At 42.7% G+C, this 13593-nt stretch overlaps 2 long non-coding RNA genes across 2 annotated transcripts in view; both read left to right on the top strand.

The window, feature by feature from the left end:
* Positions 1 to 13593, top strand: part of LOC309605651 — a 923254-nt gene that overhangs the window by 718471 nt on the left and 191190 nt on the right. The window lies entirely within an intron of this gene.
* Positions 1 to 13593, top strand: part of LOC309605632 — a 50189-nt gene that overhangs the window by 11157 nt on the left and 25439 nt on the right. The gene's annotated exons all lie outside the window — the stretch shown is intronic.

The following is a 13593-nucleotide window of genomic DNA, read 5'->3' as shown; positions in this document are numbered from 1 at the left end:
TGCATAGTTTGCAAATGTTTTTCCCTTTCCATAGGTTGTCTTTTTGGTTTTTCTTGATGGTTTCCTCTGCTGTGTGAAAGATTTTAAGTTTGATTAGGTCCCATTTGTTTATTTTTTGCTAAAAAAAGAATTCTTAATTGAATGCCTGCTATGTGTTTGACATAATCATATACATGTTATTTAATTACAAATATATCTATAAAATATATTTATAAAAATAGTGTGAAATAACCCCACTTCATATGACTCTGCCCTCATCTTGTTACCGAACCAAACTCAGGTCCACTTGCCTGTGCACAGCAAAGCCAATCATCTGACACCAGGTTGTGGTGAAGGAAAGTAGTGTTTATTGCAGAACACCAAGCAAGGAGAATGGGCAGCTCATGCTCAAAATACCTGAACTCTCTGATGGCTTTCAGGGGAGGGTTTTTAAAGGTAACATTTGGGGTGAAGGTTGCAGCTTGTAGACTTTCTCCTGATTGATTGGTAGTGAGGTGACAGGGTGATGTTTTGGGAAACTTAACCATCAAACTTCTGGTCCATCCAGTCTGGGGTCTACATGCTTGTGGTCAGCATGTAGTCACTATCCTCCACCTGGGTGGGGCGTCTTTATTTCTGCAGAACAACTTGAAGATATACATCAGATTGTCATGTATATCCCTTGAAGAGGAACTAGGACTCTGTTCTATCGATGAACTATCGTTTAAGCTATCACTACTTTTCTTGCTTGACTTTTTCCTTTGTTTCTGTGTTCCCTCACTTCCCTAATTAGTAACTCCTTGAGTCTGCTCTTTGGAACTCAAAGAAGGCCAGGAGACTAAAGCCATTTTCCACAAACAAGAAATGGGGGACATGGAAGGGCTTTTGTGCCCAGGAGAGCTCCACAGAGTCCTGTTCTGTTTCAGACCCCCTTTTCTTTGATCTTCTCAATCCTGAGGGGAAAAAGAGTGGGATACAAAAGGGAATAGAGATTTGGATAGAGATGTTAATCATAAACTCAGCAGGGAACTCGGTTTTACAGGGACTTGATTTCACTCTCCTGTACTCTGCTCTGCCCTCCCCCCCCCACTCTGCGCCACCACATTGGCCTCCATCTTGTGCTTCAAACACTCCAATCTCACTCCTACCTCAGGGCCTTTGCACTTACTGTTTCCTCTGCCTGGAGTATTTTTACCCTACATGTCCTCATGTCCTGCTCGTTTCCTCCTTCAGGTCTGTATTTATATGTGCCGTCTAATGAGAGAGGCCCAAATTATGGAGCTCACCCAATACTCCATATCCCCTTCTCTGCTTTCTTTTTTCCTCCTTGGTAGTCATGGCTGTGTACACACACACACACACACGTATATACTAGTATATATATATATATATATATATATATATATATATATACACTAGTATACATATGTATGTGTGTATATATATATATTTTATATATATATATTACTTTTTGTATATATAATATATATATATATATTACTTCTTTATTATGCTTTTTATATTTTATCATCCTCTGTTAGAACCTAAGCCCCTTTGAGGCAGGTCAGGGATATGTGCCTGGCACTTAGCATAACACTTGGCATATAGCAAACACTTGCAGAAAAGATAAAGGTTTGCAGAAGGAATGAATGGATGGATGAACGAATGGGGATTATTCTTGTCATTTCATTGATGAGGAAACTGAGGCTTAGAGAGGTGAAACGCTATGGCCATGGTCATCTAGGCAGGGAGTGCCTAAACCAGGATCGAAGCACAATCTGCCCAGCCTGAGAGCAGCCATGGCCTTGGCCTCTCCATACCTCCCTCACCCAGGGCAATGAAACAGAGGCAACAGGGCATGGGATGCATTGGGCTGAACTTAAGTGGGAAGGAGAAGTTGAGATGTTCCCACAAGACAAGTTTGAAGAAATAGAAATCAGTGCTTTGAACTCATTCCTACAAACTGTGTTGGGAGGCAAAGTTGGGGCAGCTAATGCCATAGATTGTTTTCAAATTGAAAGCCAGAAATGACCAGATATGAGGTTAATGGTTATGCGATCCACTTCATCCTCTGTGTGAATTAAATATTATCATCAGTCTCATTTTATAGGTGGGCGATTATATGCTCAGAGCATTTGAAACTCTTTCGCATGGCTCTACAGTCTGGGTCCTGAGACCCTCACCCCACATCCTTTTTTCTTCCCTACCCTGCCTTTCACCTGGTGCCTGATCCCTCTGACCACAGAGAGTGGTGTTCAGGCTGACCCCCAGCCTGCCTCACAAGCTCACCTCTACATGACTGGACGTGAGCTGCCAACTGGGCTCTGGGCTCCCAGCATGTGGCCAGCCTCTCTGGGCCAGTCAGCTTATTTTCTCCAGATGCAGGGAGGCATGGGAATCTCCATGGCAGGACATTCAGGTGTTTTATCCTGTAAAATATCACAGAAGGCCCTACTTTGAAATCCTCACCCTCACCAATATGCATAGGTGCTAGAGTCATTCCCATTAATCTGAATCGAGGGCAGGACAGCCGATGATGACACGAGTGTTGCTTAACCTTGAACCTGGGGAGCTGGAGAGGGCATTCCCTGGTCCGCCAGGAGAAATCGCCTCCACCAGGACCTTGGTAAGTAAGGACTTGTGCTCATTTGGATGGGGAACGGGTGGAAGTCTGTTCTGACTGTGAAGAAAGTGTTTACAAAGCTAACAAGAAGTACAAACAAGGACTGGAGGGGAATGCTGCTGCTTCTAATGTGCTTGATATGCTAATTACAAATTATGCGCATCTTTTTGTATTAAAGCAGGTCCCCTCAGGAATTTATGTTAGCTAGTTGTTCTGAGCACTTGAAAGATGGTCGATGGGATTTCTTTATATAATTTAGGCAAGTGTTACCATCTATTTAATCATTCAACCATTTATTCAATAAATGTTTACTGAATTCTTATTCTGTGACAGGGACTGCGCAGGACACTGGAGGTGGGGGAGGAAGTAGGGAATGAAACAGAGGAGGTCCTGCCCTCAGGAGCTTCTGTTGGGTGGGGAGGGAGGGGTGGACACTGTTCTGGCTGGACAGGGATGGTGTAGCCTGCTACCATTTCAGAAGCGGAGTGAGGACGTCTCAAAACATGTTGAAACATGGTGTCATGCTCTGGCAGTCTGCAGGAGGTGGGGCTCTAGGCCGTACATTAATTGGTGCCCAGGTCCTGATGAGCCTCACTTGCAATGCCAGAGAGATCTGGGTTCAAATCCTAACCCTGCCACTTAGTCGCTATGTGACATGGACGAGTCACATGACCTCCAGGAGACTCAGAGGATTTATCAGCAAAACAGGGATGCTAATTTGAACCTCAGGAGACTTTATGGATTAAATGAGAAAATGGACATAAAACGCTTGTCACAACATAGAAAACAGCATGTGATTGCCAGTGTCATCAGCCTTTACCTCTAAAGTATAAGATATCCTGTAATATCCTGAGCTTTGATGTTATTACCTTTAGCACAGGTGTGCGTGTGCATATATAGAAAAAACGATATATACGTATTTGTGTGTCAACACTTGCATTTATCTTCACTACACACAAGTATATATGCCCATGAACCTGCAAGATAAGTATGAACGTATTCACAGATGCACACACATATCCACATGCATGTACACTTTATGGCCATTTTGCTCTTTCATGCTTTCTTCATCCACATGGACCCGGGCCTCCTTTAGTTTTCCCAATTCCAAATGTGAAGAACACCAGTTACAAGTTACTGAAGATCCTCTATGTTTCTTTCTTCGTCTGCTTTCACTCTCTCATTCATATGTGTTTCTTTATTTTCTCCCTGTAGCTCACTACCTTTCTCCACTCCACACTCACCTCCCCTACAGGGAGACAGTCCACAGAAGACAGACATTCCTCTATCACTAGGAGTCTAGGGTTCTGAGTTTACTCAAATTGGGAATTTTCACTCCTGCTTTTCAAGCTTTGCCTCTGGGATACCTTCTGGGATTGCTCAGTTTCCCTCCAGTGAACTCCAGGTTCTAGCTCTATGGTGGGAGGAATTTGTCAGCTTAATTGTTGTCCCCTGTTCAACTCAGTCTCTGCTATCAACATTTCTCTTCATCCACACAGACACCTCTGGGCTTCTTCAGAATATTTGTAACTAAAGTTGGAAAGCTATCCTCTCTCTTCAACTGTGAAATTTGCAAGATGGATTCCCCTCAGACCTTTACGCATGCATAGATGGAAATGTATGAACTTGCATTCAGAGACGTACACACACACTCTCATGTACCTTCTTTATTTTATCGTTGTTTCTTTCTACTGCCCTGTTGCCCTGTTACTTCAAGTTCATGTGCTAGAAGACAGAACTTTGGTGAAAAAGCAAGTTGAACTTTACTACTTCAATGATTTTTTTTTTTTAAACTTTGAGGTTTTCTTCATGTGTATCTTTTTTTTTTTTTTTTTAGTATTTATATATTTGGTTGCACCAGGTCTTAGTTGCAGCACATGGGCTCCTTAGTTGTGGCATGTGAACTCTTAGTCGCATCATGCATGTGGGAACTAGTTCCCTGACCTGGGATCGAACCCAGGCCCCCTGCATTGGGAGCGTGGAGTCTTATCCACTGCTCCACCAGGGAAGTCCCCAATGATGTGTTTTATTCTGTTTCTCATTAAGTCTTTATTTCCACTCAAGATGAACCTGAAATCCTCACTTTTTTCATTCTTCCTTCCATATATTTAGTGGAGATTGACATGTGAGTGAAATGGACATAGGAGTTCGGTGAGGGAAATAGAGGACTGGTTCCCTCTGCAGAAAGGTTCTTAGGATCTTCCCCAGTGAGAATCAGGCTTGACTATGAAGATTCCCTGGTGTCCTCCAAACGCCTGGAGTTGGCTCATGTAAGACACAACTCTTCCCATGTAAGGTAGGATGTAGTTCTTACAACCATCCATCGAGCATCTGGAGTGGAGTTCCAGTTCTAACCTACAGGGTAGAGGTTAGCTCTAGGAATCAGAGAACAAGAAAGATGCCTTAATCTGTTCAGTAATTCAGCAAATATTTATTGAGCACCTGTTTTGCAGCAGACATCACACTAGGTATTAAAGCTGGTTGACAAGACAGACTCTATTCCAGATAACACTTACAATCAAACGAGGGACATGGGCATTAAATGCAACAGCACACTAACAGTGTTCCAAGTACAACTGTGATAAACACTAAGAAGAACAAAAGTGGGGTCTATGGCAGTGTAAAATAGGGCTCTTGGCCAAGTGAGAGTTGCGATAGGGTGGGAGGAGTGTTACTTAGGGAAAATTCCCTGAGGGAGTGACGTTTTACACTATGACTCGAAGGATACACAGAAGTTGGCCAGAGGAAGAAATGAGGAGAACATTCCAGAAAGAGAAAGTAGCACATGCAAAAACCCTGATTCACTAGGTGTCTAGCTCATCCACAGGGCATAGATGTCAAGGTGATTGGAACATAGTGAGCAGGGCAGGGTGGTCTGAGATGGAGCTGGGGACAGCGGTGGGGAGCTGAGCACTCTGTTACTTCCATAGTTCACCCTGACGCCTCCTGGCGCTGCGGCCATGTCTACTGGATGAACGAGACACCAAGACATATGCGGAGCAAAGCACGGCCTCTTAGATGTGAAGGTCCATCAGGATACAAAAGATAAATATTTTATGTTCACCTTTAGACTTGTGCAAAATTATTTCTTTTTGTGGAAAGGCTGTTTTCAAATGACAACTTTACATTTTTCCCTGTGTCAGAAGAGCCACATCAACATATCATGTACCAAATCCCCTCTCTAGCTGTTGAAATGACCTTCTTAAATGGCTTATCATTATCTCAGAAATTCCACCACAGGGCAGAGGCACCTAGAAGCCAAACCTTTTACTTCCCAGGTTAGTGTGTATGTTTAATCCTCATTATAGCAATACAACTGTAAAGCATCTTAAGTAGTTTTATATCTGATCAAGTTGAACTAATCTGCATAGAGATCTTTAACCTGATTTACTTTCCAACAATCAACAAGCTAAAAATATTTGTTAATGAAGCTTTTTACCTACTTGTTAATGTGAAAAATACTTCTTTAAATTTATATTATTTGTATGATAAAAATGACAGAATACTAGCCTGAAGAAGTTGAAACACATTTTCAGGAATTGGCTGCTTTACAAAAATCCATGGGTTCTTTGAATGTGACAGTTAGGCCAATTGAGGTTCTTCATGCAAATGCTGAAGAGATTGATGACATCGTGAGAGAAGACAGAACATTAAACCCACACATGCCCTGGGCATTTTGTCAGGCTCCAAATTCCCAGGCAACTCTTTCCCTTCCTGTCAGCAAAAATGAAGTTTTTGACGCAAGCTAGTAATTATAGAAGATACCTTAGGTAGAACAAAGCCTGATCTATATTCACTCCTTAGCTGTGGTTCCAAACCTCAACACCCATTTGAGTGTTATCACTTTTGCCTCTAACAACTGAAAAACTTTGTACAAAAGAGACCTCTGCTTCTTGGACTGGCTAGGAAAGAGCAGTTGAAATTTGTGGAAGATCCAAATTATTGATCTATTTTTTAAGCAAACGCAATTTGATTATTTATTTATTTATTTATAAATTTATTTCTTTTATTTAATTATTTTTGGCTGCATTGGGTCTTCGTTGCTGCGCGTGGGCTTTCTCTAGTTGTGGCGAGCGGGGGCTACTCCTCATTGCTGTGTGCAGGCTTCTCATTGTGGTGGCTTCTCTTGTTGTGGAGCACGGGCTCTAGGCGCACAAGCTTCAGCAGTTGTGGCATGCGGGCTCAGTAGTTGTGGCTCGCAGGTTCTAGAGCGCAGTCTCAGTAGTTGTGGTACACGGGCTTAGCTGGTCTGCGGCACGTGGGATCTTCCCGGACCAGAGCTCGAACCCGTGTCCCCTGCATTGGCAGGTGGATTCTTAACCACTGTACCATCAGGGAAGTCCCTAATTTGATTATTTAGAGTGCAGACCAGAATAGGACTGACCCGTGGGAAACGAATTCTGTAACCTCTGCTGTTTTCTCTCCTGGGCTCCCCAGCCTCCTGGCTCATTTATTGCAGCCCATACTATCTTTGCATATGATTTTTGGTTCACCTGTGTATCAGTTAGGAAAAGGATGACACACTTGGAGTGGGTAATTTGAGGAGAGTTTAACAAAACACAAGCATTTACAAAGATGGGGACATGGATTAAGGAGAACAAGAGCTGGGGCAGGATCCCAGAGCTGGTAATGATGGGGTACTCTTCCCATGCCAGGCCTGAAGGGGCGAGGGGAGGGAGTGGCTACCTGACAGGAGCTTGACCTCTGATAGAGGGACTCAGCCAACCCTCGGCGTCTCTGCTTGGAGGGAGCTGGGAATAAATACCTGATCTCATTTCCCTTGCACGCGCTGACTCCCAGTGCTTCTAGTTGACCAAAGCAAACCAGAAGCCGGTAGACAAGGGAGCACACTGAAGTTCAGCAGCCTTCCAGAGCAGAGTGGGGTCAAGAAGAGTGGAAAGTGAATCACAGGGACGTGGGGGTGGAGCATGGGTGAATGGACCGTCCTGCACAAACTGCTGGCCTCCTGCACTAGACCGTGAAAGCCTTTTCAACAGGGGATGTGTCTTTTATTTTGTAGCCCAAGCTCCAAACTCAAGCCCTGACAAACAGAAAGGACTTAATAAATTCTGAGTCAATGAATGGATGTAGGGATGGTGAATGGATGGATGATTAAATGACTGGATGAATAACCAAGTGACTGAATGAATGATGGTAAGATAAAGTTTTCCCTACTGGAGTCCTTTCGATGATCTGCTCTGGTAACTACCTTGGAACAATTTGTAATTAACATATCAAATTCTTCTAAAGGTCTTGAAAGACTTTGTCTCTTCTGCAGCTTAAGCAGTCTGCACAGAAGCTTGCGTACTGGATGAAATTGCTTCCTTCATAGCAGAGATAAAGCACCCCCTACCTCCTGTTCCAAAGACCTCAAATTCTGAATTAGGAGAGACATGAATTAATGAGCTCTGCATGTAACAAGAAAAACCTCTTTTAATAACTGGGAGTTAACAGAGTTTGGATCCCTGCTGATCTTATTGGCAAAATTAAATAAAAGTGACATTCTGCTGGCCCAAGCAAATTAGCAGCCAGCCTGTGTAAAGGCTCAGTTAACCCGAGACATTGTGTGATGTATTACCCATTGTTTGACGTACTTTCATAAGAGCAAGACGAAGTGTCCCATCCTTTAGACTCTGGTAATGTGCTTCATTGTTAAATTCAATAGGAAAAGCGATTCATACTGTGGTATGATTGAAAAGAAAATTGAATCCTTTTGATGTTATAAATGTGTCTATTACTGCGTGTGCACACAAATTTTCCATGGAAATTATGGTGAAAGTAGTGATTCTCCTCGAAAAATGCATTAGTGTTGACACGTTCAATTTTATCTGCATCAGAATATAAATACCCTTTAACCATGGTCAAATTGTGCGGAATGTATATACCACATCTGCATAAGTCACTTGTCTATCCATCTATTGGAAAAAAGCATCGAGCTCTGAGAGCTATCCTGGTTCTCCATTTGCAGTTTTAAAAATATATATTATTGAAAGCATTGGTGCAGGATTTGTGTGAGGGTCTTTCTAATTTAAAAAACAGTTTCATAAAGCAAAGGTCTGTAATTTCATGTCTCGGTTACACAAAGCTAGTTTGAAGGCTTTGGGAAGCCTGATGAGTTGCAGTCTGCGTGTCATGCTAGCATTGGCCCCCAGGCCATTATTGGCCATGCCCTGACCAAGTGGTCACGGAACCTTCTTACAAAGCAGTGGATGATGTCAGGGACATATACTCAGCTTGGCTCTGTGGTTTCAAATCCAATTGTTTACAAGCTAAATGAGGACAGTAAAATGCCTGTCACCTCTTGCCTCCCTCTGCCTAAGATCTGCCCCTTTTCTGCTCTGCTCCTCCATCCTCCTGGCTTTGTCCTTCTTTGGATCTGAAACTCAAGGGAGCCACTTCTCCTCTCTGCGTTTCAGTCTTCTCTTCTGCAATCAGGGTGGATGGTCTCTATGTCCTTCAAAGTTAAATGTTTGGTACTATTTGAACACATTATGCTCCTTTTTCCTTTCCTTCCTATATGTCAGGACATTTTTGGTCACAAGCAGTAAAAAATTCAACACAGAATGGATTAAGAAATATGAGAATTCATTGCTCTTCCACCTTACCACGCCCCCCTCCAAAAAAAAAAACCTCAGGGGCAAATTTGGCGTTGGGCATTGACATCGGAATTGGCTTCTCCTTTAGGGTTGAGTCCATTTGCAAACTCTCTTGGTGATCTCTTCTCCTGGAGGCAAGATGGCCACACTCCTTGTTCACATCCTTCCTACTCCAAATTCAGCCACACAAGAAATCATGAATGTATTTTTGTTCTATGTTTATTTATTTATTTTATTTATAGCTGTGTTGGGTCTTCGTTTCTGTGAGAGGGCTTTCTCTAGTTGTGGCAAGTGGGGGCCACTCTTCATCGCGGTGCGCAGGCCTCTCACTATCGCGGCTTCTCTTGTTGCGGAGCACAGGCTCCAGACGCGCAGGCTCAGTAATTGTGGCTCACGGGCCTAGTTGCTCCGCGGCATGTGGGATCTTCCCAGACCAGGGCTCGAACCCGTGTCCCCTGCATTGGCAGGCAGATTCTCAACCACTGCGCCGCCAGGGAAGCCCTTCCATGAATGTATTTTTGAAAAATATTCCTGGACCTGGCTCTCCTTGGCCCAAATTAGGTCAGCATCTATCCCCGAACCAATCACTGCAGTCAGAGGCAGGCAGTGCTCTGATTTGCCAGGCTGGTGTCACATCCACCCTTGGAGTTAAAGGGCAAATGGACTGAGAAAGGGGGATGGGTAATCACTCCAAGAAAAATTATGTTCCTGTTATTAAAAGAAGGATAAACATGCAATGGAAGGGGATTGGGCAGACACATCTTCTGTAACGTGTTCATGCAAGCAGTTCCTGTTTCCTGAAATACCTCTTTTTCCTTGTCAGTGTGATGAATCCTTGCTTATCCTTCAAGATCAAGTTCAAAAAGCCCCTCTTCACTGAGCCCTCTCAAATCCCTACCTGACTTCTTTGCTCTCTTAGCACTGAAACATATCTCTGTTACAGAATCTGCAATACTCGTCCCATCCTTCCAACAAATATTTTTTGAACACCTATTACGTGCAAAGCACTGCAGGCTTACTTTCTCTAAGGATTTGGAATACCAGGCTCTCTGTGCCAACTGCATGACTTACTAGAAGAGAAATGTGGGGCTAACTTAAGGAGGAGGGTGGTGGAAGTGTTGGCAGGGGAACAGAGAAACTAGCAGGAAAAGGTAAAAGAATAACAGAATAACTTGCTCTTCTAGGAGGGCACTGGCAAACCAAGACCACTCAACACATATTATTATTGAGTATCTACTAAGGGCCAGATACTGTCTCGGTGCCTGGGGTAAATCAGTGAAAAAAAACATGCAGAAATACCTGTCCTTGTGGAGGGAATGTGGAAGAGGGCATTCCAGGCTAAAGAAACAGCCAGTGCAAAGCCCTGGACTAGGAGTGTGTTTGACTTATTAACAGATCAGCAAAATGGCTAGTGTGGCTGAGAGGGAGTATAGAAGGAGGTGACATTAGAAAGGGACCAGGGCCGGATCATGGAGGGACTAGTCGGCCATGATGAGGACTTTAGCCTTTACTCTTCAACCCACCATCCAAGTCCTGAAGCAATCCGGAACTGGACAAAAATGCATTATCAGTCCGTGGAGATAGTGGGGCTAGGATTAGGCTTGAAGCAGGAATCCTGGGTTCTCACCAAATTATCACATTCCTCTCAATATATCCCAGGCTATGAAAAATGGACTTCTGCCTGAGTTTCCCAATTAACAATTCTTATTGACCAGCTAAACTCTGCTGAGATCGTGACATCTTTGACATAACCTATAGCTCTTGGGGGTTGGGGGCTGGAAGAAGGGTAGAGGAATGGGTAGAGTTTAATATTCAAGAACACGATCTGTGAGTCACAGTGCTGGGTTTGAACCATGGCTCTGCCACTTATATGTGTATAGCACTGGGTTGTTACTTGCTCTGAGTCTCATTTTCCTCATCTGTTAAATGGGAGCACGAAAACCTGTTCCACAATGCACTATATAAGAGTATATGTAAACTGCATAGCATAGAATTATCCCTCACTATAAATAATCACTGTTACTACCCTGGATATTTCTTGCAAATGCTCTCTACCTGGGGTTGACAGAGTTCTTTATCCTTCCACTCACTGGCTGAGACCTGTTTTCTAAGAGCCATGAAGCTGCTGCATACTTGGACTTCTAGTGTCATCAGTCACCTGGGTTTTGGCCCTTTATCACCTTTGTTCCATTCCTTCCCAAGAGATGAGTTAGACCCTGTTGGCTCTTAAAGCCTGTCTGACTTATGTCCGATGGCACCGTAACTATTTGGACGTGGAATATTTGGCTGCTGACCACTCCTCCAGTTGTGGAGAGCAACCTGAGAATTGCCTTGTTTATACCCACGTAGGTTCTGTCCTGCCTTGTCCCCATTCCTACCCTACAAGCTTGGCTGGTCCCAGCAGGACTTGTAGCCAAGCCTTAGCAGAATCATGCCACATGCCTGCTACATTCTTCCTCATCCAAAAAGCAGTTTCTCCAGGTGCTACATAAGTAACAAAACTCTTCCTTGGACTGTTTCATACAGATGTTGTCTCTAATTCACCTCCAGGCAAAACTGACCAGTGGCCCCTTTCCTAGGGAAAAACTTCCTTGTGTCATTTCTCTGCCTCTTGCTCCTTTCTCTCTCTCCATGTGGAAGTCTCTGCCACTCTCCCCCTTGTATCATGTGAACGTTGCCTTGTGAATTGTTCAGAATCCAAGTCTGGGTGGGATATTTACCCAGAGCAAATTATGGCTGGATGCATTCCTATGTCAACATGTGCCATGCTTATTTCTTATAAAGTAGTTCATTATTCTGTGGGGCATAAATAGTATTACCAGATTGATATGATTAAAGCTAGTGAGTTGTTAATTAGCATCTAATTAAAAGAGATGAGTTACATACCCATGTACAGTAGCTAATGTTATGTTTTCCTTGAAAAAGAAATGATTAAGTGTACAGCAATTGTGTTTTCAAAGAAACCATACCAAACCATATGTGAGGTTCTCTAGGGATGCAGGGCCAATGTCTACCTTGGGACATCAGAAAATTGAGTTTGCTACTCCCCAAAGAAGCAGATGCCAACATGGGCTAGGATCTCTCTTGTCACAGGAAGCTGGCTTGAGCTTTGCATGGTTTCCAGAAATAGCAACAGAGAAGCCGTCAAGGCAGCTTCGTAGAGCCCAAGCCCAGGCTCCAGAGCTGTGTATCCTTCTGTTCAACTTTCTACTGTGATTATCAACTCACACTGCCAAGTGTTCTTACACTCTTTATCTAATTTAATTTTCAAAGAACCCATATCCCCATTTTATAAACCAGAAAACTAAACCTCAGGCAGGACTCAGTTGTGGCTCACTTGGTAAGACCAGAGAATTTCTGAAGAAGCACCAGGACACATGCTGACCATCCAAGCCAAGGCCTTCTGAAACCTGATTTTGATGTCTCCATGTAGCCTTCTCTCTCCCTATTCCGTACTTTTCTCCAGCTGAACTGCTCTCCACCATGTTTTTCCTAACGGCCTCATTCTGCTCACAGCCAGCTGAGAAGGCTTCCATGTGTCTACCTCCCACCCGAACTTCCGGATGCAGGCCAATCCTAATTTCATCAACCTTGACTAACCTATACTCCAGTCACTCTCCCTCTCAGAGAATTCTTGGTAGATTTGTATAATAGAACTCAAACGGGAAGAAGATGAGGGTTCACTGGACTCCAGCTCTCCACAATGCAGAAATTTCCTTTATGACATCCCACAGATGTAGTCACTGAGCCTGTTTTACAGTTTGTTGTAAGTGGGTTGTTTACATTTTTATTACTTATTGACTCTGAGTATCCAAATAATACAGAAAAATGATCTGGAAAGAAGTAAAAGAAAATAGTGGTTACTCCTATAGAATGGATTAAGGTGGGAATAGGAAGAGAGCAGCTGAGAATGTCAAAGGGAACTTTTATTTTATTAGTACTTGTATCTTTTACATCACTATTATATTCATGTATTGCTTATGTAATAAAAAACAATAAACAAAATCAACATATTCCCATTGGAGGAATCTTGTATATTTATAGAAAGGACAAATAAATAGAACAAAATATAACTCTCTGACCTATAAATAACTGCTGTTAACTATATATCTACATTTGGTATTTTTATTCTACTTAGTTTTTTATTAAATTTATATTTAGGTATTATGATACTGTATAAGAATTGGGAATCCTTATTTTTAATAGGTTAACATATGCATCTCCCAACTTATTAAAAAGTTTTTGTTAATATGAATTTTAATTATGGCATAATATTCTGTTGAGGGTTGAAACATCACTCATATAACCTTTCCCTGAGGTTGAACATGTATGTTTCTAATATTTTTGCAGTATAAATATTGCTGAGGAAAACATCTGTTTTTAATTGGAAAGTTT

The sequence above is a fragment of the Balaenoptera borealis genome, assembly GCF_965194805.1.
Source record: "Balaenoptera borealis genome assembly, chromosome: 11".
NCBI classification, from domain to species: Eukaryota; Metazoa; Chordata; class Mammalia; order Artiodactyla; family Balaenopteridae; genus Balaenoptera; species Balaenoptera borealis.
The sequence above is the reverse complement of the archived record's forward strand: the minus strand, read 5'-3'. Positions and strand labels throughout refer to the sequence as shown.